Here is a 27,057-nt window from a genome sequence, read left to right as displayed (position 1 = left end):
TATAGATATTTGCAAACACTTAAGGAAGTTGGTCCTCAGCTAAGACTGAAGTTTTGTGTGCTTTGGACATAAAAGTAACACTGGGACCCTGTGGAGATTCCTGTCTTGTGAGTCTTACAGAATTGAATTTATTATGCGTGTGCCTTCTACTCTAAGAATTATATTTTCAAAGCTGTCTGGGTAAGGCTCACCACCACAACGGGTGATTTGAGAAATGTTGTGAGCTAAGTGTGTTAGTACTGCTAATTTATAGCCAAGAAAGCATGTGTGAAAGTCAGAGGCTCATTACCATCAACTCCTTGATGGTTTTTCCCAGATGCTCTATTCTACATACAACAAGTCAGATCAGGCCAATTCTGATTTATTTGAAGGTATCTACTGTCATGGCAGTATATGGAAAGACAGTACCTTGTAGGTTTTACATGCTGCCCTTGAGTGAAGGGCACCTGTGAAGTTGAAGAGATATATATTTATATTTAAACATTTGTGTCCCTATATACAGGCAAATGTCTAATTTAAGAGAAGTAGCAGCACTGATTTTTCCTAACTATTGCTTTCACAAACATTTCTATCAATTAACCTGTCTGTCTATCCATATCTGTCTATATAGGGGGAGAGAGAGATTGAGAGATTTAAGCAAACTAGAAAGACACAATTTAGCAGCTGTGGCACTGCAAAACTCTGTTTTACAGATGAAAAACAAACAAGAAAAGAGCATTAGCTAAAGCAAACATTCTCACCCTTTTTGCAGGGAGTCTTAATTTAGAAAATCTACTTGGGAAGAATAATTGTTCCCATTCATTATTTTGCCTGATTGACTTTTACAGAACTGTTTTTACCATCAATTGGCAAATTCAGTGGAAGAAACAAATTAAAGCATATTTGCAGCAGACAATAGATATTCCACACAAGCTGTGCTTATGCGACCGTTTTTCCTAACAATGAAGGGCATTATGCCTTCAACTCAATTTACCTTTGTCTTACTTGTGTTTAATGACAGGGTAGATCTCTAACAGAGGTGAGTCCTGCTCACTCCCCATGTACACCAGTGGGTTATGTTCCAGGTCAGGGCAGCCTCACTGACAGAAACTTGTAAGATTTTCAGGAGGTTTCCTGTATTGATTGCAGTTTCTGTACAGCTTAATTTCAGCCTCCATCGCTGGTTCTGGCAGGGTTATACTGTATCAGCATTCCTGTTATAAGCTGCCCCTGTTTTTACAGGTGGTAACCCAAGAAGACTTGAAAGTTTCTTCTGGGCTAATATTTTTCTAACTAAGGCAACTTTTCCCTATTAAGAGAATCTGATTTTTATTTCACTTCAGTATTTAATTAGTTTATAAGAAAAGATAGCTTGGGAATTGACCTGAGTATACTTTTCAAAGTCAAGTATTTAGAATTAAATTCGTCTTACCTAATTTTTGGCATCTGTGAGTTAGCTGTTGCATCTAAGTTACTTATGTACAGCCCCTCCACAGTAAGCGGAAAAAATGAATTGCCTTTTGGACTTGCTGATTCTTCTTCCAGTGGTGATAGAAGTAGCCAAGATTAAAAGAAACCATCAACATCTAAACAGGGGATTTTGAAAAATAGGGAGTTAAAATCCAAATCCATAGTGCATTCATCTCATGCATCTTGATTTCCTTGCAAAATTATATACCTTTCATTAAAGTTTTAATGGACATTTTGAAATATTGGTTACAGCACAATCTTTATTTCTGTCATTTAAAAAGAAAAAGGTTTAATAGATCAATAACCAATGGATTAATGAGTCACTGATGATAATAACAGCAATTTACATCAACAGCACCTATTATCAAGAGCAATCATAAAGCACTTGGGAAGCAAATTTACAAACTATTTCTGCTTAAGTGGTGTCAGAGGCCAACTTCCTTCAGAAGCCAGATAGAAAAGGATAGGAAATAATCACTGTTAGAGCAAATACTGAACTATAGTCTCCACAGTGGTGTAGAAGACACAGTACCTGGTTCACATTTAAGGCTGTGTGTCCTGGTTCAGCTAGGATAGGGTTAAGTTTCCCCAACAGAGAGGGGGAAGGGATCTCCAGCCGGGTTATTCATACCATGCTGATGTCAGGTCTGGTGTGGCAGTGTGGGAAGCTTTGCTTTGTGGTGTTGGTCACGGGAAAGCAGGCGCGGGCTGGCTGTGTCCATTTGCGGTATTTCTCTGTATATATTTTGTCTTGTTCACTGTTATTACTGTTTATTGTTGTTATCATTGCTACTGTTGGTGTTCAGATTGTTCTTTATCACACTGTTGTATTAAATTTCTTATTTTAACCCGGGGTTTGTGCCCTACTTGTGTCCGAGGGTGGGGGAGGGACAACAGCAACGTGGTCTCCAGTCCTGGCAGGGTCTAAACTAACACAGTGTGGAAATAGCACTCCTTCTCAGCCACCTGAGCATGGCTACTCACTAGCAGAAACAAGATTGGAAACATGGGCTTTGCTGCTTGCCCTGAAAATTTTTTGGACACAGTATGTTCCTAAGTTGAAAGGCCCTTACATAGAAGATGTTATTACCACCAGACTGTGAAAGCCTGCTATTAACACGCATCAGCTCTAGATTGTGCTGGGCCTCATCAACTAAAAAGCAAACATATACTACTGGAGAATGTTACCCTTCTATATATCTTCTGAGGCAGGCTTTGGGGCATAGGACACAGTGCAAAATGAAGCTTTTTAAATGATCCTATGTCATATGTGGTACACTAATATAAAGGTGACAAAAAGTGAACTGGGGACAAAGCCTGCTGACCCAGCAGCAATAAAGCTCCCATGGCAGACATTTATGCAGTAATGATTTTGAGCCCTGAAACACTTGACCTTAATGTCTGCAAGACTTGGTTTCAGTAGGTAATATTGTTTCTTACCATAGTTTCTGTAATACATATTGTGGACATGTGCACTTTTGTCTCTTACTCCTTGAAGAAAATGAAATCATGCATTTGTCATACAAATTTTGTTGAGTCACAGGTTCTCTGGCAATATATATACATATAATACAATATTTTTCACTTTAGGCTTTTGGAGCTTGCACCTCAGTCTTCAGGCAAATAACCTTTGCATAATGGTCTAAAATACCAAGAATTCTTTATGTTAGTGACCAGAAACAGCAAAGAAAATGAGGCAAAACAATGCAGCTCTGGCATGTATTTGCCATTTCTGTTTCCTTATCGTCTTAACATTTTTGGATCATCTGAGTAGATCAGGAGCTTTCCTCTCTGTCTGTGAAACAGGAAGTCTCCCTGGTCTATTCTCCACCTTCTTTATGCTATGCAGAACACAGTTTCCTAATTATATCCACAATTAAACTATGCTCCTTTGCTATGAAAGCACAATGTTCTGTTATTCACCATGCTCATATTTATTTTATTGCTGTGAAGTTTCAGGTACTCCACAAGCGCCTAGTTTTTCAGATCCAGGTCAGATCCACCTGACCTCTTCATTGTGATTTTTGGGAAATCCCCTGGGTTCCAACTGCCCTCAGCCCCATGTGCTGTGGTCTCAGCACTGCCATCTTTTCATGTCCTTGTGCTGTCACTTGAACAGAAAGCATGAAGGTTTACAGCTTTCCTTTGCATTAGTCTGCAAGTGACATGACATGGCCTCGGAAGTAAGCAGCTGACTACAGGAATCCTGATAAACTCTGTAACACAGTAATTTTGTGGACGCAGATGGTATTCCCAAGATTCATTTAAATATCCCTCATACACAAACAGGCATTAGTCATCACTGCTCCTTATAATTGTGAATGTATTCAGCACAGTCAAGATGCTAAGTTTGGTAACAACTTATGATCAGGAAGATAATCAGCTACCTCGACTGGAAAACATGAATAGTAAGTTTGGTATGGTAGGGCCACATAGGTAGTATGTCCCCTAACAGACATTCAACTTAAATGGTAGCTATCTTGAAACTAAACTTTGTTTTTAAATGGCTGATGGACAGAGAAAGAAACAGCACTCTACATTTTCTGTTCCCATTTCCACCAGAAACATGAAGTGGCTCTCATTCATAGTTTCACAGGGAATAAGAAATGCAAGTCCATTCCCATAAAGAAAGAAAAAAAGAGAGAAACAAAATACAAAAAAAACCCCAAAAAGACCATGAAATGTGAAAACATTTGTATGTCAGTCTTCCAAGCTACAATTTTGCCAGAAATAGCATGACACTGGCAAACTCTCAGCTGTAGTGACTATGAATTTGCATAGAGGTGTGGATGAACCAGAACCTAACAACCTATGCTTACTGAAATGAATAGAAATGTTGCCATTGATATTAACTGAGTTTTATTCATCCTTATAAAGTAATGCAATTATATACAAACTTAAAATGCCAAGACTATCACCATATTTTTGTCTCTGTAATTCAGCAGATCTCCAGGAAGACTGTCTCAAAAAAGACAAGCTTTTAAATATAATCCCTTTGAGATTTCACAAGAGTGATTCTTACCTTCAGAACGTATGACTTACCACCACCAAAGACTTAAATACAAAACAATAATGACAAGATGCCCAGAACAAAATAGCTTAAGGCCTATAACACCATATAAGAAACAGATCTTAATTTCCCCTGTGGTTTTCTGTAATCTTTGACACTGCATTTACATTCTGCATAGCTCTCTAATGTGTACTAGAATCCCAGCAAAGCAATATAAAAGTAAAACTGTTCCAAGGGGTTATATTAGGATACTAAGGATCTCAAAGACTATACATTAGCTATTGACAAGTTTAATGAATAATTTTATTGCATTTTTATTACTTTGCAGTAAAAATGTCTGTACAAGATGCAACATCATTATTCTTTTCCCTTTCACTTTCAAATGGGGTTTTTTGATATGTCTAAAAAAATCCATTTTCACTTATAGGTCTAAAAATTGCACTTCTAGTTTGAATGAAAATGTAATTAAAATGCACACTTCTCTGTTGGAGCTGAATGGCCATGAAAATAAGAAATGTCTTTTTGCCCGCTTTGGTAACTTAATATTGCTTTAATTTTTAAAAAGCCATTTTTTAAAAGTAAGAATATTTTAGTTAATAATTTAGTACTCACTTCAACTACAAAAGTTATTAAAACTTTCAATGACATTACAATTAAAATGTGAAAATAGTTTTATGATCATTTTCATCTCCATACAGTTTTTTGCTCTGAAAATAAAGCATGTGCAAAATCACTTTTTCTTATCTTGGTATTGTCAAAGTATAATTCTTTAAAACTACTAAGCAGGATTCTTAACAGACAATATACTTTTATATATCTAGGGTGATGCTCTGCATACAGTGGATCAGGTTTTTCAGCGGGTGCAAACTGATGCAACTCTACTGCCTTCAAGGAAAGCACTCTGCTCAGTCTATGTCACTCAGCAGAGAAGCGACAGCTTGTCAACACAAGAAAACCTTTGTCCAATTTTTATGTTCCATCTTGATATAATTTGCCATGAGGCCAAAGTGCCTCGTGTCCAGCCACTTCATGGTTGTAATCCCAGCATCACCTACCTTAGGTAAATCTGAGAACAGGATAGGCACAGATGTAGATGGAAAGCACAATTTCCCTATTCTTAGTGCCTAGTTACTTACAGTTTTTCAGGGTAAATGCCAAGAGGATATTCAATGCTGTTAAGTGGGAAGAGCAGCACTGTAGATCCACTGAAGTCTGCAGGATTAGACAAGGGGTCAGGCAATAGAGAAACTGACCTAAAGAGCAGCACAGCAGTTCTGGCAGTTTTAAAAAAGCTATGCCCACAACCAGTCTGATACAGAGTGTGCTATGCTGAAGTTGCCGCAGGTTCACTTACATAGGGAAGACAAGAATACATATGTTTAAATAGCTGCACGTACTACATCTAATGTTACAAATGCTGCTAATAATAGTAGCTACAATAATACACTAACCACACTCTGTTGACAAGGTTCATTAAAAGGTTGTCTAATGCTGCCTTTTATCCCTTTTTACCAGTGCATTGTTTTACCTGGTACTTTTAATGTAAAAACTTCAAGACTCTGCCTGACTATTTGGACTGAAATTTTCCATGCTATTGTCTATCCTATGCTTCATTTCCTTGCCATTGGAAAGTCTTAGCTAGCAAAAATTCAGTTATTTCTGAGAGTGAGGCTATGGAACATTTTATTCAGCACTGTAAAAGGACTGGATTCCTCCAGTATGCTGCAGCTGGATCACGGATTAAACAGAAAACTCCTAGGTCTATACTGTCAACGTGAGAGTTCTCAAAAATGTTCCAGGTTATCAGGTACCATATACTTTGTAGAGACTTGAAGGCTAAAATCTCTTAATAATTTTCCTGGACTGAGGTTCTCCAGCCAGGAGATTTGAGGTACTGAAGTGGGACTTTCTCTGCAAGTATGGGTCCAAGATGCTGCAGGCAGAAGAACTGAGAAAAGGAAGTCTGCCCTCCTCCACTTCCTTAAATCAATACAAACTGCAGGACCTACTGCAGGATGCAACCCAGCATCCCATCGGCTTTCTTTGCAGCTCACCACTCACTCATATTGAGTTTCTTGTCCACCAGGACCCCCAGGTCCCTTTCCACAGAGCTGCTCCCCAGCCAGGTAGATCCCAGCCTGTGCTGCACTCCTGGATTATGTCTTTCCAGGTGCAAGACCTTACCCTTGTCCTTGCTGAACTTCTTAAGGTTCTTGGTAGCCCACTCTTCCAGCCTATCCAGGTCTCCCTGCAGGGTGGCTCTCCCTTCCAAAGAGTCCACTTCCCCACTCAGTTTGGTATCGTCAGCAAACTTCATCAGGGTACACTTGATCCCAACTTCCAGATAATTTGTGTAGGTATTAAACAGCACTGGGTCCAAGATCGATCCCTGAGGGTCCCCATTTATGACAGGCTGCCAGTTTGAAAGAGTTGGCATATTGGAGTGGGGTCACTGGGGGAGATTCTTGCCCTGTCTTGCCCCACTGCTCCCCACCTCAGCCTGCACCACAGCCAGCCCTCACTGCACCCTGCTGAGAGAGAAAGATTGGCTTGATGAAGCAACTAAGAGACAGCAGGATGAGTATTGCAGCAAAGACAAAAGCAGAAGAGGAATCAATAGGCTTGATGAATAACACTTAGTCTCAGATAGGATATGGAAATTGCTGCATGGAGATATGAAGGGGGAAGGAGCTGGAAAAGTGACAGCTGGTCAATGCCAGAGGACTGGGACAAATCATAAGACTGGAAATAAAAGCAAAGATCTGATACCCAGGGTCAGTTACACAGGGTCTGAGCTAGTTATCGACATTAAGATAAGTCAAGTCTTGTCCCAGAAATGCACATTTCTCTCAACTGAGTCTAAGGGATGTTTAGATTGAATACAGGCATCCACATCGCTTATACAGAAAGTTAGATGACACTACTCCCATCTCCAGTGTCAGGGGAGTAAGGTTGGTAGACTGAATAAGAGTGAAAGGGCGAACTCTGGGAATGGTTGGGTAAGGAAAAGAGGCTTCAGAAAGGGGTGGATGGAAGGACATAAGGAAGGTGAGTGTTGAGGTAGAATGGACAAAACAGGCAATTGTATTTGGAGTGAAGACACCAGACAGAACAAACCTTTGCAGATTCTGGGTTGTGTTGCTCAGTGCAGCTGTCTCACCATGCCTGTTCCTGCCAGGAAATGCCTGCAGGAACTATTAGGAGGATAAACCACCGCTGCTGTCACTTACTGTCCCCACTTGGCATGGTGGTCCCAAAGAGCTCAGTCTTTCTGATGACCATGGTATATCTTGATAGGTGCTATGTGACAGATTTTTTCTCACCAAGATTTCTTTTTAAAGAAACACAGAAAAACACACTTAGAATATGCAAATACAAGCACCCAAAAGTTAAGGAAAGATGCATTTCAAGTTTACTCTTCCATACTTATTAAAACAACTTTCCTGTTCTGCAGCCATTGGACAAATAGACTAACTGTGTGGGATTTCTGCCTTATTTCATGCAAAATTTTGTTGAAACGAAAGAGTAGGAAATTTCAGGAGGAGTGAGGACATTCTCAAGGAAATCAAATGCTGAACTGAAGAGCTGGCTTCTAGCACTTGTCTCAGCCACAGAGTTCCTCTCTGGTGCTAATCAAGTCACTTCACCAACTGTTTCACAAAACTAGTCATTATGCTTGATTTTATCTGGGTTGAACAAGCAGAAGTGCTTAACCTTCCCAGAAGTAATTGAAGCCTCTGTGTGCTAAACTTTGAGTGAGAGTTGAAATACATGAAATACTCTGCAATATTAATTTCTACAGTGTGGTTCATCTAAAAGTAGTGTATAAATTCTTACTTCAGTGCCTCTATGTAGTGCAGAAATTCAAATATCATGCAGGTTTTGTGCAAATACAGGGATTATTTTTTCAAGCAGTTAGATGATGTGGTGATGACAAGCACTATAGAAAGCAATAATCTAGTTTTCAGTGCAGTTTGACTAATTTGAAGGAATGGGATATAAGGACATACTGAAAGATGAAGGTAAAAAAAAAATTATTAAATAATCTGTTCTCTGGATGGTTCAGGACACTAGTAGAAAATAGAGTATGTAATTAAAACTTTATCAGCATACACTCATGAAAAAAGGGCTAAGCTACAGGTGCACTGTTAACCTTAATTACAGCACTTCTTAGCCTCTTATCTTACAAACTCAATAACATTTTCAGGAGTTGTTAGTTTGTGCTGAGTACAATATGAGCAACGCTCTACATGTGTACCTTGTGGAATGTGCCACATCTGGTCTGCATTGTTGTTTTTTTTTTTTTTCTTGAAAATAGAGCTTTGTAAAACTTTCAGTATGTTGTTTCCTTGGTTTCCTCTTTATCCTTCTTCAGATGGAAGAAAAGCCAGGTTTCTTGCAAGAAACAGACCATGCCTAGCTCAGTATAGCATGTCCCCTAAATTTCTGGGCACATATCTAAAGATCAGATCAAAGATCGGTCTCTTGGCACCCTTCTACTCACTCTTGAAAACAAAAAAACCATAAAAGGGCTGGAAGCTTAAGCATTTGCAAACTTTTGTTCAGCTTTGAAATGAGACTTCCACTCATTTGGTACAAAGATGGGAATATAAAGCAGTTAAAGTCTCTGAAACAACAGTTAACCACACAGTTTCCGTATAACACATGAGAAAATGTAAATTTCAGATGCCATCTTAAGTAACAAAGCATCACAGGATGTAGCGTTCTTCCAGTGATCAGCATTTAGCCTGACAGTAATATTACAGGTTATATGCAAGGAGATTTAACCAGAATTACTTGTAAAAACTACGGTTTTCCTCCTGTCAATAATGATCATTTTCCATGAATTTCATTCCAAAGTTACTTCTCATTGCCACACCTTCCCAAAGTTAGTTCCCACTCTTTTCCCACAATTTGTTAAGGACATCACTGCTGAATAAGCCACTCCTAGGTTTTGCACATTCTCTTTAGGACAACTTTGTTTGGTAGATACGGTTATGCATAGTTGAATTTACCTATCAGTATGGCTCAGGCAGGAGTGCAAAGGAGTGGTCTGTGAGAGGATACCCTCAGAGAAGGCAAAGTTCATGTCTCATTCCATGAAGCTTACTTTGAGCTGCTGTGTACTGCAGAGTATTTCAACAATATTGTGTAGGATAATTTTTCTTATATATATTTTTGTATGTTTGCTTTTATGAGAAGGAAGCCCTAATGTATGAGTTAAGGATGGAATGGCCTTATGGCTATTTCTGTTAGAAAACTTAATAGATTTTATTCGTAAATATGGAAAATCTTATTTATTGAAACTGGCTGTCTTCTGGGTAGTTTCCATAGCTTCAAAGAAAAAATTGTTCAAGTCAAGCACGAAGTAAATCAAGTAAAATAAAAGAAATAGCTCATTTTAGTGCTAAACTGCATTTTAATCACCAAAGGTAAAAGTGGCATTATTTCTATAGAACTCCCTTTGTTTCTTTTTCTGCCCCTTCTCTTTACCAGTTTACTCATACTAGATACTTAACAAAAGTCTGAACATATTTTAAATACTTTTGTTTACCAGTTATTCACAGAGTAGCAGCAGCATGGGGACATGATGTGCAGGAGAGTCTCTGATACTTTCTTGGTTCTGCTTTCTCTAGACACTGGAGAAGCAGCCATGCCATACAGACACCCCTTAAACTTTCATGGTCTTCCATTCAGAACCAGTGAAATAGAAACCATGGCCTTGCTTCCCCATGACTAACCAGCAGAATCAACTGGCTCTTACAGAAGTCAGTGCTCTTCTGCAGTGACAGGGTCTGAGCTGCAGTTCAAAGAGGTGACAGCAGTTTGTCTCAAAGCTGGAGCAGCGTAGAATTTTTCCAACTACCTACATACATAGTTGGGTTTTTTAACCAGCTCAATATATGGCTGAAGGCATACTCTGAGAAGAAGTTATTTTAGTGATACCTTTATGGTTTGCAATATATACTGTAAATGTGGATGGACTGCTAGACTGCTCTGAAGCCCATCTAGAACTGGATACACCCAAACTACTCATCTTCAGCTGTTTCTTCTCAAAACTATCTTTCCATTGTTGCCAGAACCGCAGTCTGAAAGTCACGTCAAGGAATCTGTAGCAGGATGGATAACAAAGGCAAGATGTGTTGCTGAAATTGAGAATTCACAGAAGAAATGAATGCAATGCTCTTTGTCAGTCACTGGTGTCAGTGGGCCCAGTTGGCTTTCAGACATGTATTTAAAGATTCAGTGAACAGCCTAAGCTTAGCAGTTGAGGGAGAGAGAATATAAAAATGATGGTGTGCTTTTTCACCATTTTTATATGCACTGCATGAAAATATGATAAGCAGTGTTGCTTAATGTGTCCTATGACTGGAAGCCCCAAAGATGGACATTTTGGAAGAGGTCATAATTCCACATGTAAGTGGACATTAGTGCTGGCAATGCTCACAATGTATTTAAAAATTTGTTACATTTTCTTAAAAATCTAGATGTTTGAAATGTTGAAAGCTAAATGGTCTGCACAATTTATTTGACCCTAAGTCCTCTTCATTCTTCTGCTAGACACCAGTAGGGTTTTGATATGGGATAAATATGAATGACCTCCAAAAGTTAAACTGCTACAAGCTTCAAACTACAGCACTGCAATAGTGTTTTAAGCTCGATCATAGATATTCATCATGCCTTTGTGAAAAACACCTACTTCAGGCTTTTAAATTTTCCCTGACCCAGGAATCACTGGTAATGTGGGAAGGCCTCTCACACAGTAGCACTCCATAAGCACAAAAGTTTATTTTCATATAGCTACTTTCAGGAGTGCAGTCATAATTTGAAGACCACAAACTTGAATATGAAGCGCCATTTTTTATCTTAAAATTTTAACTATACTCAAAGGAGACGTGAATGTGGAGCAATATGTATAAGATCAGCATAAATAAAACTTCAACATTTCTTCGCAAAAATCACGAGTCACAAGTGCGAGTTGAGGTTGGATCCTCTTATTGGATTTTAAGGAAAGGCTGGAGAGTGTTACGGTAATAGATTAAATCTCTAAGAAAGCTAGAATTTGATATCTGTAATAAAATCTGTTTCACTGCTTCCAACTAGGGAATCAGGAAGGAATATTCCATATCTTTAGAGCATCACATGTGTTTGGTTTACTCCATTATAATTTTTTCAACTTCTTCAGCTCTGCCAAATGCAAGCGTTGGGAACTATAGCTCGCTGCCTGTGGGTGCTGCAGACGTCAGCTGCAAAGCTCTGTCTGGTCATTTTCTTCCTGCTGTGCAGCAGAGAGGGAAACCAGAGAGTTGCCTGTGCAGCCAGACTCACAGTGGCTTTCATGTGGCCATTACATGATACAGCTGCCCATTTGGCAGCTTGACCAGCGCGCACATTTTAACAGGTTGTGAACTAAACCCAGGGGCATTAGGCTTGCTCTACCCTGCCAATGCTTTCTAGATTTTTATTTTCCGATGTATAGCTTTATAAATATTAAATTACTGAATGCATGTTTTCCTGAGATGTCGCAAGATGCTTTTTCGTTCGTTAGGTTTTGGTTTGGTTTTTTTTTTTGTTTTGTTTTTTTTTTTAACTAAGACTGTCTTGCAAACATATCACTATGAAACAGCACTAATTATGGAATTAGTTCCAATTTAATGTCTGGTTTATCATAGACCTATTTATGGATAGGTCAAAAGCTGTTCTGGCAAATTAGCTGGAAATGGGAAAAAGAAATATCAGTATGAGTTTCATAACTGTTGGCACTCACTGTGCCTTACTTATGCTCTACTTTAATGATGTTGTTTTATTTTTCTCATAGAAAAAGCCAATATAAGAAGCATCTTTAAATTCCGTAGAGCTATTAAGTTCATGATGAAAATAATGTTAAACTAATATTCCCTGCTTATTTCTGCAATAGAATAGTGGTGCTATTGGATCGTTAAAAGTTTTAGTAAGTTTAGCAAAGAAATAATGGTGACAAAACTTCTTTAGCACCTGTGGAATCTTGACCACCATCTAAAAGCAGAAATTACACCATCACCTCAGCCTAGAAAGCCCACAAGTCCCTTTTGTCATTGTAGATGTATTTTAAGACAATAACTCAAGCTACCTGTGTCTTTTAAATAATGAGTGAGGTAGTATTACGCAAAGTTTAGAAAAACTTATTTTTCTTCTATGAGATGTTTAGAATGCAGTTCTTGTCTCATTTTCTGAGGTGCTGGGTAAAAGCAATTGCAAGTGGCAAACCTAATGGCAGCAAAATAATTTAGTGTTTTGTTGCCAACTGTGGCCAGAATTTTGTCATATGCTTTCTACTGACTTCTATTAAGATAGCAAATCCTATCAATTTTCTACTACATTAATAATAAAGTTCACACTTGTTTAGATTTGTCTATATTTTACTGTATAATTAGTTGCATCTACAATACAGAGTAATTGTACTGAAGCTGCATACATTCTGGTAGCTGCCAGCCTGCATCTGTGGGGTTTTATTGCATGAAAACTAGAGAACAGAAAGGTGGGGTTATGTGTGCCATGGTATCAGGCTGCAGTTGTGGTAGATTCCTGGATCTGGAACCTGCAAAGCTCTCCTAGGACCTGTCATCTAGATAAGGCCTGCATGGACATTCCAAACAGATCTGAAAGTGAAAAAAAAATCACTGACTTGAAACATGAAATTTAAAAACAGTAAATAAATATATTGTCTAGACTTCAAAGTGAATGTGTGGCTAGCTCTACGCTTAAGGTAATGTTTTGCTTGACTCAGGGGATGGAAACTGCCTTTATGCAGTATTTAAATGGCTTCTTTCACTTTTCAAGTGGAAGCTGGCTGAAACGTATCACATCTTTAGGGAAGGAAGAGTCACTCCTTGATGGCTGGCCAAGAAATAGCAAAGACGGCAGCTGCAGAGGCAGCTGGAATTGCCACCCTCGCAGATGGAGTCAAAGTGCTTGGCTGTAGCTGAAATAGGCGGGAATGAGTGAAAACAGAAGGAAGGTAAAAATAGGTAAATAGCAAACCAAAATCTGTGTCTTAATAACAGAGGAAGGTTTTCTGCATATTCATGTGTAACACAACCTGGTGGTATCTTAGGGTCTTAAAGAAGGCTGCATGCATTGTACACACTGTAGAAAATGTAGTTTCTCTGAACAGGACTATAACTGAGACAGAAAAACCTTTAAAATTCCAAATTTCTTTCTCACATGCAGTGAATGGACAGAGAAAAGCAGAGACTGGAAGAAATCTTTCCAAGTCACACTGGGATTATTTCGAGGGTCTTGTTTTTTCCTAGTGCTTTTATAGGCACTAGGTTGAATTATAACAACACAACCACTGTTAGATTAGATTAGATACAGATCAGTGGCTGCTCTTGAACAGTGGTCAGCAGCAGATGCTTTAAAGAAGAGTGCAAAAAACAGGAAAGCATAACCTGATCTTTTCCCTGGCACAATTCTCCATCGTTCAATACATCCTACCAGTCTTACATAACTAGTCCCTTTTCTCTGATATCCAGGATCTGATTAGTTTGCATCAGTGCCTTATTATTAAAGTGATTTTAGATTAAAGCATCTCAACTGACTTGAATAAGATTATCCAACTATCTAACCAGTATAATGGATTGGAAATTGGACCTCTCCATTTTTCTTAATTTTTTCCAGTAAAAACTGGAAAGAGTATGTAATTTAAGAAATCAGTTTTAAGCAGAAATTTGAACCAATTCTTTTTTTTTTTTTTTTTTTTAGCTTATAAAATTTAAGTAGGAATGGTTCTTTGGAGGTCTTTATATGAATTTAGACTTTTTCCACAGAAGGAAATAACCCATTGACCAAACAGGAAGATAGGAATAACCTTTTCCATTTTAGATTTTCTTCATACTTTCTTAAAAATGCTGTGAAAAAGCAAATTTCATGCCAAAGAATTTAGGCCTAGCGATTTTAGGTACACATGCTTATGTGCTTATAAGAAAACTGCTCGGGGTAAAGGAAAAACAGTAAAAATAATACACAAACTCACACTAAGAAAATGTGCTTTTTTTTGTACAGATAAAATTAAAGAGAAAAGCAGAAATACAATTTCTGCATCTGGACATAACTAAGGATTAAACATTTAGTCAGGGTTTGAATACAATTAATTTCTTTCCAAGTTCACTGGTTTCCATGTCAGTCAGGTTCTCCTTAAAAAAAGGTTGCAAACAAAATTCTATACAGGGACTCACAATAAATGAAATGTATATTTAAGGAAGCAGTGGAAATTATATAATCTGTATGTGAATGACCTATATTAAAATTGTGTTCGATCATGAATGTCATGTGTTTAAATATAAACAATTATCTAGCTTTTAAAATTAAAAGGACTAACTTTTTCCAAAGGAATCTAAAAATAATTACAAAATAGCCATGTTGGTGAAAAAGTTTACATGGAAGTCAACTGATCACCCAAATGATGTGAATCAGTTTCACTGATGATGAAAAACCATTTCATAGGTCCAGAGCCTCACCACTGAGACCGTTTTATCTCAGTGTAGAACTGAACAGATAATCTTCATCTTCCAAATACCATCTGTAACAAAACTCATGCCAGATGCCAAGCACTAAATCTTTATGAGCTGGGTGACCCTGGTTAAGAAAAATGTTACACAGGTCTGAACTTATTAAAAAGTACATACCGTGGAGGGACACTGTCTTAACTTCAAGGATTAGTTAGTCACTGGCTGATCCTATCTAACTGCTATCATCAATCTCCAGTTTAATTTATTCTTAGAATTGCTGTTGTTCCACAGGGTTGATAATAGGCATTAGCATTCAAAGTTCCCACAAGATAATATTTGCTAAATATATTTAGTCCAGCTAAACAAAAATGTCCATCCTCTGTCAGGCCCTTATAAGAAGTCCAGGCCTTAACTCTGCATAAAATGGTTTGTGGATGAATGTCAAAGCTCACAAGGATATCCTCTTCCTATTGAGTGAAGTACCAGGTTGACAGATATGTTTGAACCTTTGGCCACGTGTGAGAAACCCATGTTCCAGTGCTTTGCTACATGGAGCTCAGATCAGGGTTTGCAGATAGGAAACTTGTCAGATTTACAGTTTGAGACAGGCGAAAAATGTCTGGCAGCCTGAAGTGAGGTAGCCATAACCTCCCCTACATCCTCAGAGATAAAAACAGACTTCAAAATCACTCTCTTGAAGAAATAAGTGAATAGAAATTCCAGTGTGTTGCATGTTTTTGAAGGAGAAACAAAAGCATGCATGCTTGTCTTTTCCAGACTTGCTATAGCTAATTTTTAGACCAGATTTACTTTAAGTAAAAACCAGTTTCCCCTGAATGAGAAAACAGGGTTTTTTTTCCCCTGGAATATTAAACTACAAACCATGACAAAATGCAGTGACACAGTGACAGTTAGACAGCCAGCAGAATCCATGGTATTTACAATTTTGTCAAATGAGTCCCCTTCTGCAAATGTTTTGGCCTTTGCATATTTACATTCCTTGTGCTTCATGCATTGATATGCTTCATGTAACACAGCTTCTGCACTCTGTCAATGCTGCTCTTCGTAGTTTCTAGTCAGCAGGTTTCCATTGCTTCTTTGTTTCCCTGTTTGAAAGCAATACATGTTAATTTTACAGTAAATGCCAGTTTACATTAGCTTAGCTGTCCTCATGACACAATTTGACTTGAAGTTATGCAAATTACTTCTTTCCAGATACCTTTGATTAGCTGTAAAAAACACTCGCTAATTAGTCCTGAGATAATCAGGGAGAAATCACAGCTGATTACATATATTGAATTTGCTTCTCCAATTTGAATTGCCATATTTCCTGCTACAGGACCTGTGAGCACTCTATAGTGTTTGCACCTTTCCTTCCCTTGGAAAGCACTTCAACTACTCCTTCACAGCTCCATCAAATCAAACATTTCTTTTTATACTGACTCTATCCAGACAGCTACGGATCCCTGCTGACAGCCTAAGAGAAACGCCAGCCAGGTGCAGTACAAATTCTGCCTATTGCCGAAGATAGAGACTAGTAAATCTTACTGGAAATATATAGGTGTCAGAAAGCTTTACAACTGGCAGCAAAGAGAAATAGCACAAAAGCAGATCTTCTGATTGAAATGACACTGTCAACTGATATCAAAGTGACAATTTTAGAGGTCAGTAATTTATACTGTATGTCCAGTGGAATTTTGCTGGCTTGCCTCACATGGAACCTTCCTGTCACTTAGTGATGACTCAGTAATTTATCATAATCCGTTTTTCAAATAAACAGGGACAAGTGAACTTCAGAAGGCTCACCATTCAGATTCTATTTGAGCAAACAGATAAATGTTCAAAGATTTATTCAGAGTTTGGTATCAATTACCTAATACATCTTGAGTCCTTAAATTGCCAGGACTAGTAACCTTTTCTATATAGTCCCTAAACTCTTCTCCATATAGAGTGCCTTGACAGGGTGAAGAGTAGGTCATGCACCTCTTAATAAAAACTCTGGCTGATATTTCCTGTAAGAAAAGAGGAATGGCAGCTGAGATTGAGGTCATTTATTGCTTAACAACTCCAGACACAAACAGATGTTAAAAGCTCCCAGATTTTGGTTTTAACTTGTATAATTTCTTGATGGTACTGGGAATTCAGACTTAGATCTGAAGTTTCCAAAGTGTCTCCTTCCAAAGAGGATGTGATGTGTCTCCTTCCAAAGAGGATGTGATTTGAACTTTAGACTTGTATCTTACATTCAGATGGGGTCTACAATTCCACCCAAAGTAAAGTATTTCTGTAAAAAAGAAAATTGTAACAGCAAAAGTGTTAAAATGGAAATATTTCAATTTAAAGTTGAAATGAACAGCAGATTTGGTGAGCTAAAGAGATCAAGAAAGGAATTTTCATAACATAGCATTAGCAAGAAGAGAAGGATTTTGCCCGTAAATGAACATTTCAATGCATGAAAGGCGGTCTGTGCAAGACAAAAAGAAAAAAGCACAAAGCATTCAGTGAGCTAGAACTCCCTGAGCTGTATGGAATAAAGATAGAGGTATAGGAATATGTTCTGCTCTAATTTATGACAATGTAAGTATAAAGCAGAAATACCGAGTTTGAATCTTACATAAATCTGATACTAAGATGTTATCATACTGCCAATAATAATTGTGATACTTTTTTTTTTTTTTTTTAAGGAAAAGATTGGTGAAGTTTCTTTGGGCTATTAGTAGGAATCCTTTTCTTTCGATGAGCACTGTTTCCCTTTGTCTCCTTGTTTCTGAGCGATGATCTAGAGACACCAAGGCCTACCCTGAAGATTTTTATATCATAAAAGGCAATACAAAGTGCCCAAAGTGGCACTATATCCTCCCACACTCTCTACCTCTGCTATATCATCATCACTGCTCTGCAGAAAAAAGTAGTGGAAAGGACAGACTATGGCCATGGAATGGATTCCATAACAGTATAGAGCATAATCATTCTAGGATTGCTTTGTAAAATGTTTATTACAACTATGAAACCATGTTAGCATAAATGTATCTCTCATCACCTATCCAGAACAATTTCATCAAGTTTGCTCAAGATATTCTGGAGATGTAGTGATCTCACATGGAAATAAAAAACTGAACAGAAAGAGAAATTATCCAAATAGATATTTGATTAATATTTGAGGTAGGATTTAAAGACATATATTAGCATGTCAAAATTATTAATCTTTTACAACTTTTTTCACCTTCTTGTCATGTAAGACACATCCATCCCATCAGAACAACCAATACAGACCACAGCTTTACCACTGCTCATCTCAGTGGCAACTGGGGCATAGTCAGGGAAGGGGTTGCAGATTATACAAATCATTTTATCAGTCCGGATGCCCTCCTTCACTATGGCTACATGGACCTTCCCTATCAGAATCAGACGTAAATTCCCATGACAAATTTCCTTGTGTGGCAGGGCACATAATGTCATTGACAGTAATGATAAGTGACAGATAATTTCTGTGATTTTATGACAATCTAAATGTAATACCAAACAACATCAAAAGTATTAGGCACTCACACTGTCATGTAGCCAGAATACTAGCTTTGTGTCCCACTCTGTCAAGACTGCACAATAATTTCCGGTCCGTTTCTCTGCTGTACAGCTCTCCTCCACTTCTTCCAGAGTTGCTCTTTCCCATTCACAGAGTCAGGGCATACTTACAGAGAAGACTGCACACCCAGCCCCTTTTCACCACTCTGATATTTCTTCCTCTTCTCCCAAGGATGTGCTATAGCATATGCATAATTAGTGGGCAGGTCTGTGTTCCCAGGAGATGGGTAAGGGCAGAAGGATTATCCCATATTCAGGGGATTAAAGAAGGAGGAAACTATTTCCAAACCCCTCTGGTGTTTCAGAATCTATCACAAGTCTCTCAGGGATACAGTCCAGCCACACAAGGGAGATAATTGTGAAAAAAAGGTTAGTGGGGTACAAAAACAAAAATATTATCTTGTCCCCAGTTCCCACTGATTTTTTTTCTAAAGGCTACTGCATATATGGAGATGCACTGACAATTTTTGCCTTAGTATTAGAAATGATTCAAACAGAATTGCACCTCACAGTGAGGTGAAACATTATGGAGACTCTGTAAAGTTGTATAGTCAGTCCCAGACACTTGGAGGTAGAATATGTACTGTCATCCTACATGACAAGGTTCAAATATCTATGTTCACTTTTGATAGTGAGAGTCTGTATTTTCTCAATAAATCCCTAGTGATGCTTATGCATCTATATCCTGGTAACTCAGTAACCTCAACAAGGTGGGGTTTTTTGTTTAGTTTGCTTTTCATGAAACAGTGGAGGGAAGTTTGATTTTGAATTAGTTCATCTCCATGATGCATTTATTGTTATTACTGTATTTTATGAAGGACCCATTTGTGGGCTGATCAAATAAACAAGTCCTGTGGCCTCAGATATGAACTATATAGACAGAGGAAGTCCCACTCTGCATTTTAAAAGCTGCATTTGACCCTATCACAAAGTAATTAGTTCTAATGACATGGACATTTTCATGGTATAGCAGTCTGCTTCTACAAAAAATCCCAGGACCAAAGCGTTCTTACCTTATACAAAAAAAATATTGAAGTAAAGCCAAAACATTTGATGTGAAGGCAAGAAATATCAGTCCATGACAATGTCTTGCAACATGATGACTTTAATTCCATTATACCAAATGCTGTTGATGCAGTCACTTTTTATGACAGATTTTAGTGGGAAGGGAAAACAGTTGTTCATTGCAGTCTTAATTATATGGAAACAACTGTCTCACTGAGTCAAAGAATGGGGGGCTGTACTGCTGCTGAAACATATGACTGCATGTTAATGTTCACTGAGGTCAACAGCAAAACTCATATGGACTTTAGTAGTGCAGAATCAGGATTTTATTGTTCAAATGTTCCTTATTTTCCCCCAATGGGTTGTAAAAGGTACTACTTTGCATAAAAAATGAATAACTATAGAGTGACCAGGATAGGGACAGGTGCATAAGCATTGAGAAAATTCTCACTGGCAAAAGTAGCCTCCTTCCTGAGATCAGTCCGGAATTATCTATCAAATCAAATGCAAGTCTTTTCTTTTTTTCTTTCCCCTCGCCTCACTTTGTCCTTGTTAGCTGTCCATCTCTGGGCAGTGATGACACAGGTTCATCCACTATTTAATTTGTTACCCATCCTTTCTTCACTTTCTTCACCTGTGTCTTTACCAGCACTGCTGGGTCCCAGGCCTTGGGAACAAAATTCCAGGCTGTTGCAAACACAGATCCACCATCACTGAAGGAACAGTTGGTATGCAAACTATTACAGGAGCTTGACCCCTACAAATTGATGGGCTCTGATGTTATCCACCCGAGGGTGTTAACAGAGCTGGCTGATGTAATTGTAAGGCTGCTCTCCATCATCTTTGAAAAGTCGTGGAGATTGGCAGACATCCCAGAAGACTGGAAGAAGACAAATGTCACCCCCATCTACAAGCAGGGCTTAAAGGAGGATCCAGGAAATTATAGGCCCTCGGAAAGTTATGGAACAAATCCTCTTGGGAGATGTCACCAGTCAAATGAAGCACATGACTGGGAAAAGTCAGTACAGCTTCACCAAGGGCAAATTGTCCTTGACAAACCTTATCATCTTCTATGACCAAGTAACCTGCTTGGTGGATGTGGGCGAGTGGTGGACATTGTCTACCTGGATTTCTCCAAGGCTTTTCATATGGTTCCCCACAGCCTTCTCCTAGAAAAACTGATGTGTTATGGTCTAGACAAATGGTCTGTGTGGTGGATGGGGAATTGGCTGACAGACTACACCCAGAGGGTGGTGGTAAATAGCTCCTTTTCAAATTGGCAACCTGTCATAAGTGGGGTCCCCCAGGGAACAATCCTGGACCTAACACTGTTTAATATCTTCGCAAGTGATCTGGGTGATGGGATCAAGTGTACCCTGATGAAATTTTCTGACAATACCAAACTGAATGGGGAAGTGGACACTTCAGAAGGCAGAGCCACCCTGCAGGGAGACCTGTATAGGCTGGAAAAGTGGGCTAACAAGAACCTTATGAAGTTCAGCAAGGACAAGTGTAAGGTCTTGCACCTGGAAAGACATAATCCAGGAATGCAGCACAGGCTGGGATCTACCTGGCTGGGGAGCAGCTCTGTGGAAAGGGACCTGGGGGTCCTGGTGGACAAGAAACTCAATAGGAATTTTACTGGGTCTGGCTGAGCTGGAATTGGTTTTCCCCTATAGCAGCCCTCACGGTGCTGTGGTTTATGCTGGGAGCTGGCAGGGTGTTGATGGCACCCTGGTGTTGTGGCTACAGCTGAGCAGTGCTTACACAGCACCAAGGCTCTCTCCGACATTTCCCCCCCAGTGGGACGGGGTGGGCAAGATCTTGGGAGGGGACACAGCCAGGACAGCTGACCCCAACTGACCAAAGGGATATTCCAGACCATGTGACGTCTGCTCAGGATAAAGATGGGAGAAAGGAGGAAGGGGCTGGGGTCACCCTTGGTCCTCCGAGGCAACCACTATGCGTATGGGAGCCCTGCTCCTGAGAAGGCCTGACAGCGCCTCTTCATGGGATGTAGAGAATAAATCTGTTTTCTTTATTTTGCTTCCATGCATGGAACTCTGCTTAACTTCGGTTACATTATAACCGCTTGTGTTTTACCCACAAGGATTGGAGGTTTTTTCCTATCTTATTTTCTTTCCCCTCTTTGCCCTGTTGAGAAAAAAAAGGGGAAGGGGGTGGAAGTGATAAAGTGACTTGGTGGGTAACTGGCGTTTAGCCAAGGTCAAACCACCACAGGAATGAACAGTGTACTGCAGTGGAAAAGAAAGACCAGGATGCTGGGTTGCATCCACAAGGGCATCACCATCAGAGATCAAGAAGCAATCATCCTGCTCTACTCAGAACTTGTCAGGCCACACCTGGAATATTGCGTTCAGTTTTGCTCCCCACTGTGGAAAAAAGATGTGGACAGGCTGGAGAGGGTCCAGAGAAGGGCCACAAAGATGATCAAGGGACTGGGAATCCTGTTGTATGAGGAAAGGCTGAGAGAATTGGGTTTGTTCAGCCTTGAGAAGAGAAAGCTTAGGGAAGACCTTGTCACCGTGTTCCAGTATTTAGGGGGTGGCTACAAAGAAGATAGAGACACCCTTTTTACAGGGAGCCACATGGAGAATATAAGGGGTAATGGGTACAAGTTATTCCTGGGGAGATTCTGACTGGACACAAGAGGACTATTTTTCATTAGATTAGCCACTGGAATAATCTCCCCAGGGAAGTGGTGGATTCCCCAGAATTGGACAATTTCAAGATTCAGCTGGACAGGGTGCTGGGCCATCTTGTCTAGAAAGTGCTTTTGCCAAGAAAGGTTGATCCTTGAGGTCCCTTCCAACCTGGTATTCTATGATTCTATGATTCTTTCACTCTATTGCCTTCATAATTTGAAATATCCTGATTTTTCCAGTGTGTGTATTCACTAAGTCCTGAAATGTTTTGTTTATTCCCCTGTCTTGTGTTGAAAGCTTAGACTCCTCAAACTGAGATCTATTCACTTTCACTATATGCTTTAAACTTTAGCTTTGTATTTTTAGAGCACATACAGAAAGTACAGTAAAAGACATCTAGACCTCTAAACCAGTGAAAATCTGCAGTTATTCCAAAAACTCCATAACTATTTTTTCTAGATGTAGATCAGCATGAGTAAGAGAAACTGGCTGTAAATAACTTCTTTCTAATTGTTTTATAAAACAAATATGATGTGTACAATCAGAGGATCTCTGAGTTACACCCAGAGATCTAGTTTTTGTTGCTATTTGTGTGATTTTGAAGTGCATAAAGGTGAAATACAGTGCAATCTGTTTGGAAAGCACTTTTTGGAAAAGGAACACTTAGTCTCTTCCAAAAAGTGCTTTGCTTTGCCTCTATACTTCCTTTTCAGCTTATACTCTCGTATCTTCCCCACCCCACAACTTTTCTGATCATCCTTTCCTAGGTGCTCTCTGCTCTGACAATAAATTAATTTCTTTTGGTTTTCTTTCCTCTCATCTCTTCAACTGATCTCTGGTCTTTCTCCAAGTTGGGGTCTCTAATTTTTTCTTTCTTTATAGTTAACATACAAGTAGTCTTTGAACATATGTTCTTAAAAATTCCATTTTCTTTTTAAGGGTTTCTGGCTTTTTCTTTTTCCCCTTCTCCTTACTGGAAATAGAACTTCAAAGCTGGAAATGGCCTAAAACAACCATAACAACCTGTGACTGAGGAACAGAATTTGGTTCGGAACATGGGGTCAGCAGGAATCTTTCAGCTAAAAAAGAAGTGATGGTGCTCTGCTCCTTCTGTTGTGATTTTTTTTTTTTCCTGGTGATATTAAGTTTTATTATTCATGCTTTTTATGTCTTTTGTTTGTTCTCTTTCAGTGTTAATACAGATGGTACTAAATGATAATATCATTAGTGGCCACTTACTTAAACTAATAGTCTTGGCATTGGCACACTATATCCTTAAATAAAAGAAGTTGGCCAGATAGGATTATTATTACAATGCATGTGTATTTTAATGATCACACTTAATGATTTTCTGTCTAGGTAGCATTGTCCCTGTTTTATTACCAGCAATATTCATATCCACCATCTAGTTATGCTTTACACGTGTTCCTAAATAAAATTTCACCACTAATTTAATGATTTCATATCATGTGAAAACAATTGTATAAAACTCCAACTGCTCCTTCCTAAATAAGGCTTACAATTATACAAATTGTGAATCAGAGGCATTAATAATCTGCATTTTCAGTTTATTCTTGACTGATGAGTAGGTTGGTTGTAATCAGATGCAGTTAGATCTCTGCATGAGACATTGCACCATTTGATCAAAAGAAAAACACTACTGTCACAAATACTTCATATGACATCACTGGTAGGAAAGACAGAGTTGGCTTCTTAATAGTGAATTCTTCCTCATATGAGTATTATTTGACCAGTGTATCCCTCAGCAATTTCAGTACAGAAATAAGCAAGGCACAGGCCTGATTACTATTGAAATTTGACAATGTCTACTGATGCTCACAAATATTACAGTTTTTTCTCTGTACCTCACAGTATCAGTTTGTTACGTTTATTTTGGTTTAAGTAGCTGACAGAAGTTGTTTAACCATACACTTAGATGGAAGAAACTAATTGCCCATGAGTCTAAGTCCATGAGAAACACTGAAGTAAACGATGTTCTGTAGTGGCCAACATGCCTGGTACAACAAGGCAGATCAACACACAGTCACTGGACTCATCACGTACCTAGAGTTAAGAAAATGCTGAAACAATTTTTCAGTTATTGGATTAAGTGATCTCTTAGCTAAGTTGCTGAAGGACTAGGAACTCTGAAATTTGAGGTGGTGAGTAGACTGAAGAAAACTGCTCTCTTCATCTGTAGGAGGAAGAGGGGTAGTTTCAGAGTGGTGAAACAAGATGAAACATATTTAAGAAAGACATCCTTTCTACAGCATGTCAGAATACACGCTAGAGAACTGCAAAACCAGATTAATTTCTTTAACAAGACTCATTATTTTTGATGGACTTCTACCAGGGAAATTAAAATAAAATGTTCTGAAACTATGAATGACTTGAGATCTTGAAAAAGGTTATCTGTTCTCAATCTTCATTTTCTAATTGATGAAATGAGAAACAAATATAGATGTATTGAAATATTTAATAATATTGAGGTATTATTAAATAGAATTCTGAAGAAAGTCTTAAAAAATTCCTGCTAAGGCTCGCAGATGACAAAACTATTCAGATCATTTGGTAAATTGGTTCCAAAAACACAACAAGCATTTAATACTGCTAAAAGTAGAACTGTTGTTGCAGCTGTAGTGGCTTAATGGTATAAAAGTGAGGCAAGATTTGTAGGAAGAGACTTCTTTTTTTTTTATTGGATCAAAGGGTTTAACTGGAAAATCACTCCAACCCCACATCTCATGCACAAAGCCCTCTTTAGCTGAAGGACAGCTCTCAGTAAGAGAAAGTTAAAAAAAAAAAAAAAAAAGAGCAAGGCAGCAACAGAGGAGAGAAAGGAAAGCTGACACAGAATAGACAATATCCCAGTAGTTAGCTCTGTCACCAGGGACATGAGAGATGCATCCTTTCTGATTTTGACATGGATGAGTGCCTTGATATTGGGTTACTCAATATTAAGGTGTGTATCTGTCCGATTTTGATCAGTTTCCACACAGAAAAGAAGAAGAGCTCATGTGCCCCAGGCTTCTCTTTTTTTTCTTTTCCGACTATATATGCTGATCTCATAGAAGATATTTCTACTTACAAAACTTGCCTGAAGTAAAGCTAAGTACGTTGTTTACATAGAACATACTAAAAGGATGTAGGACTTTGTTCTGAAAAGCATTGTTTCTGGAAAGGGGTTGGGAGTCATGGTGGATAAATAGTTGTTTATGAACTCCCAGTGTAAAGCTGTGACAAGCAGAACTCCGGCACTCCTTGAATGTGAAACAGGGTTGTTAGCAGAAAAGAAGGAGAAAGTATAGTCTCCTGTATACAGGGCTAAAGAGACTGACACTGGTGAGCTGGATGTAGTTCTGATCTGTCTCTTCAAAGAGAATACTGTAAGTTTAGTAGTTTCAGAAAAGATAGACAAAAGTTATACCAGAAAATGTATCTCAGAGTGAAATAGTTTCTAAAAGAGAAGGATGAGATATGATTTTGAAACAATCTTTATGTAGACTCAACAAAAGAATACCAATATTTACTTTAAGAAAAGCACAATAACAGTCAATGACTGGCAGTTAAGGCTAGAGAAATTCAGACTGAATTAAGGTATGTTTTTTAAGAGTAGACAGTTAACTATTGGAATAATTACCAAAGAACACAGAAAAAAAGATTCTATTGGTTGTATTGGATGTGTGTTTTGAGAAAGATATCCTTTACTTCAGCTGTAAGGTATTAGGCTTGACAAAATAATTTTTAGACAAAATTACTTGGACTACTTTGTGCAGGAATCGTTCAGGTTTCAGACACTATTAATCTAGGAACATTGCAACCTTTCAGTCTCTGGCACATGCACACTGAAAATAACATCTCATTATAGCACTCCTTTTGCACATTTTAACTCTAAAAGGCACTTAGCAATGAGCAGAACACACACAAAAAAAACACTAAAGAGAAAAGTTCACAGGCTCTGATGAGTCAGGGAACTGATGAAGGAGGAAGTGTCAACAGCAATCCCTGGTCTCAAAGGTACTATCAGTTGCCACAGCATCATGAACAACATGGACTTAGCTCACTGTTTGTTATTATTAGTGACATTCAGGAACTGGTGGTCACTACTAGTATTCTTCTTAGCAGTAACAAAGAATGCAGGGATGACACTTACATACCCATGCTCAAAACGATTATTACAGAGTACAGTTATTGAATATACCATCTGTCAGACCCTGCTACACCACCCATTATCAGGAAGAATTAATAAGGACTGATACAGGAGATGGAGCCTGAAATACAGTCATATGTATGGCTTTCTGCTCCTTATTACAATTGTGCAGTTTTATCAGCCCAAAGCTAACTTCATTAGATTTGCTGTAAGAGTGACCTGGTAACGGTTGGTACAAGCCATGATTCAGCAAGAGACTCAAAGGGATGAATAAGCCAAATTATGTGTTTAAAGTGAACATATGTTGACAAGCTTGCTGAATGAGTGTCATGCAAAGGAAGGTAACCAGGAACCAGCCATGGTCATAAGAAAGGATAAAGTAAACAGCCTAAAGTCCAGTTTTTAATTTTTTATAATTATAGGTAGATTTTAGGGGCTGCTGGAGCCCAGAGGCTTGGTTTCTAGCAGACTTGGTTAAAATGTTCTTGCAGTTCACATGCCAGACTCTCCCTCCCCCTCACTGTTGCAACAAGAGCTGGTTTTACACTCTCTCTCCTATCCTGAGCTGTTATTATTAGCACATGGAATTTCTGCCTCTTTTTCTGTTTGAAATCCCAGAATTTAATACTAGAAAAAAACCCTACCCCATTCTATAACCCTTCTTTGTTATTTAATCTCAACAGAGCTATTTGCCAAGAGCCTTTC

This window comes from Athene noctua, chromosome 1, assembly GCF_965140245.1.
Source record: "Athene noctua chromosome 1, bAthNoc1.hap1.1, whole genome shotgun sequence".
Classification (NCBI taxonomy): Eukaryota; Metazoa; Chordata; class Aves; order Strigiformes; family Strigidae; genus Athene; species Athene noctua.
Note: the sequence above shows the minus strand (reverse complement) of the source record.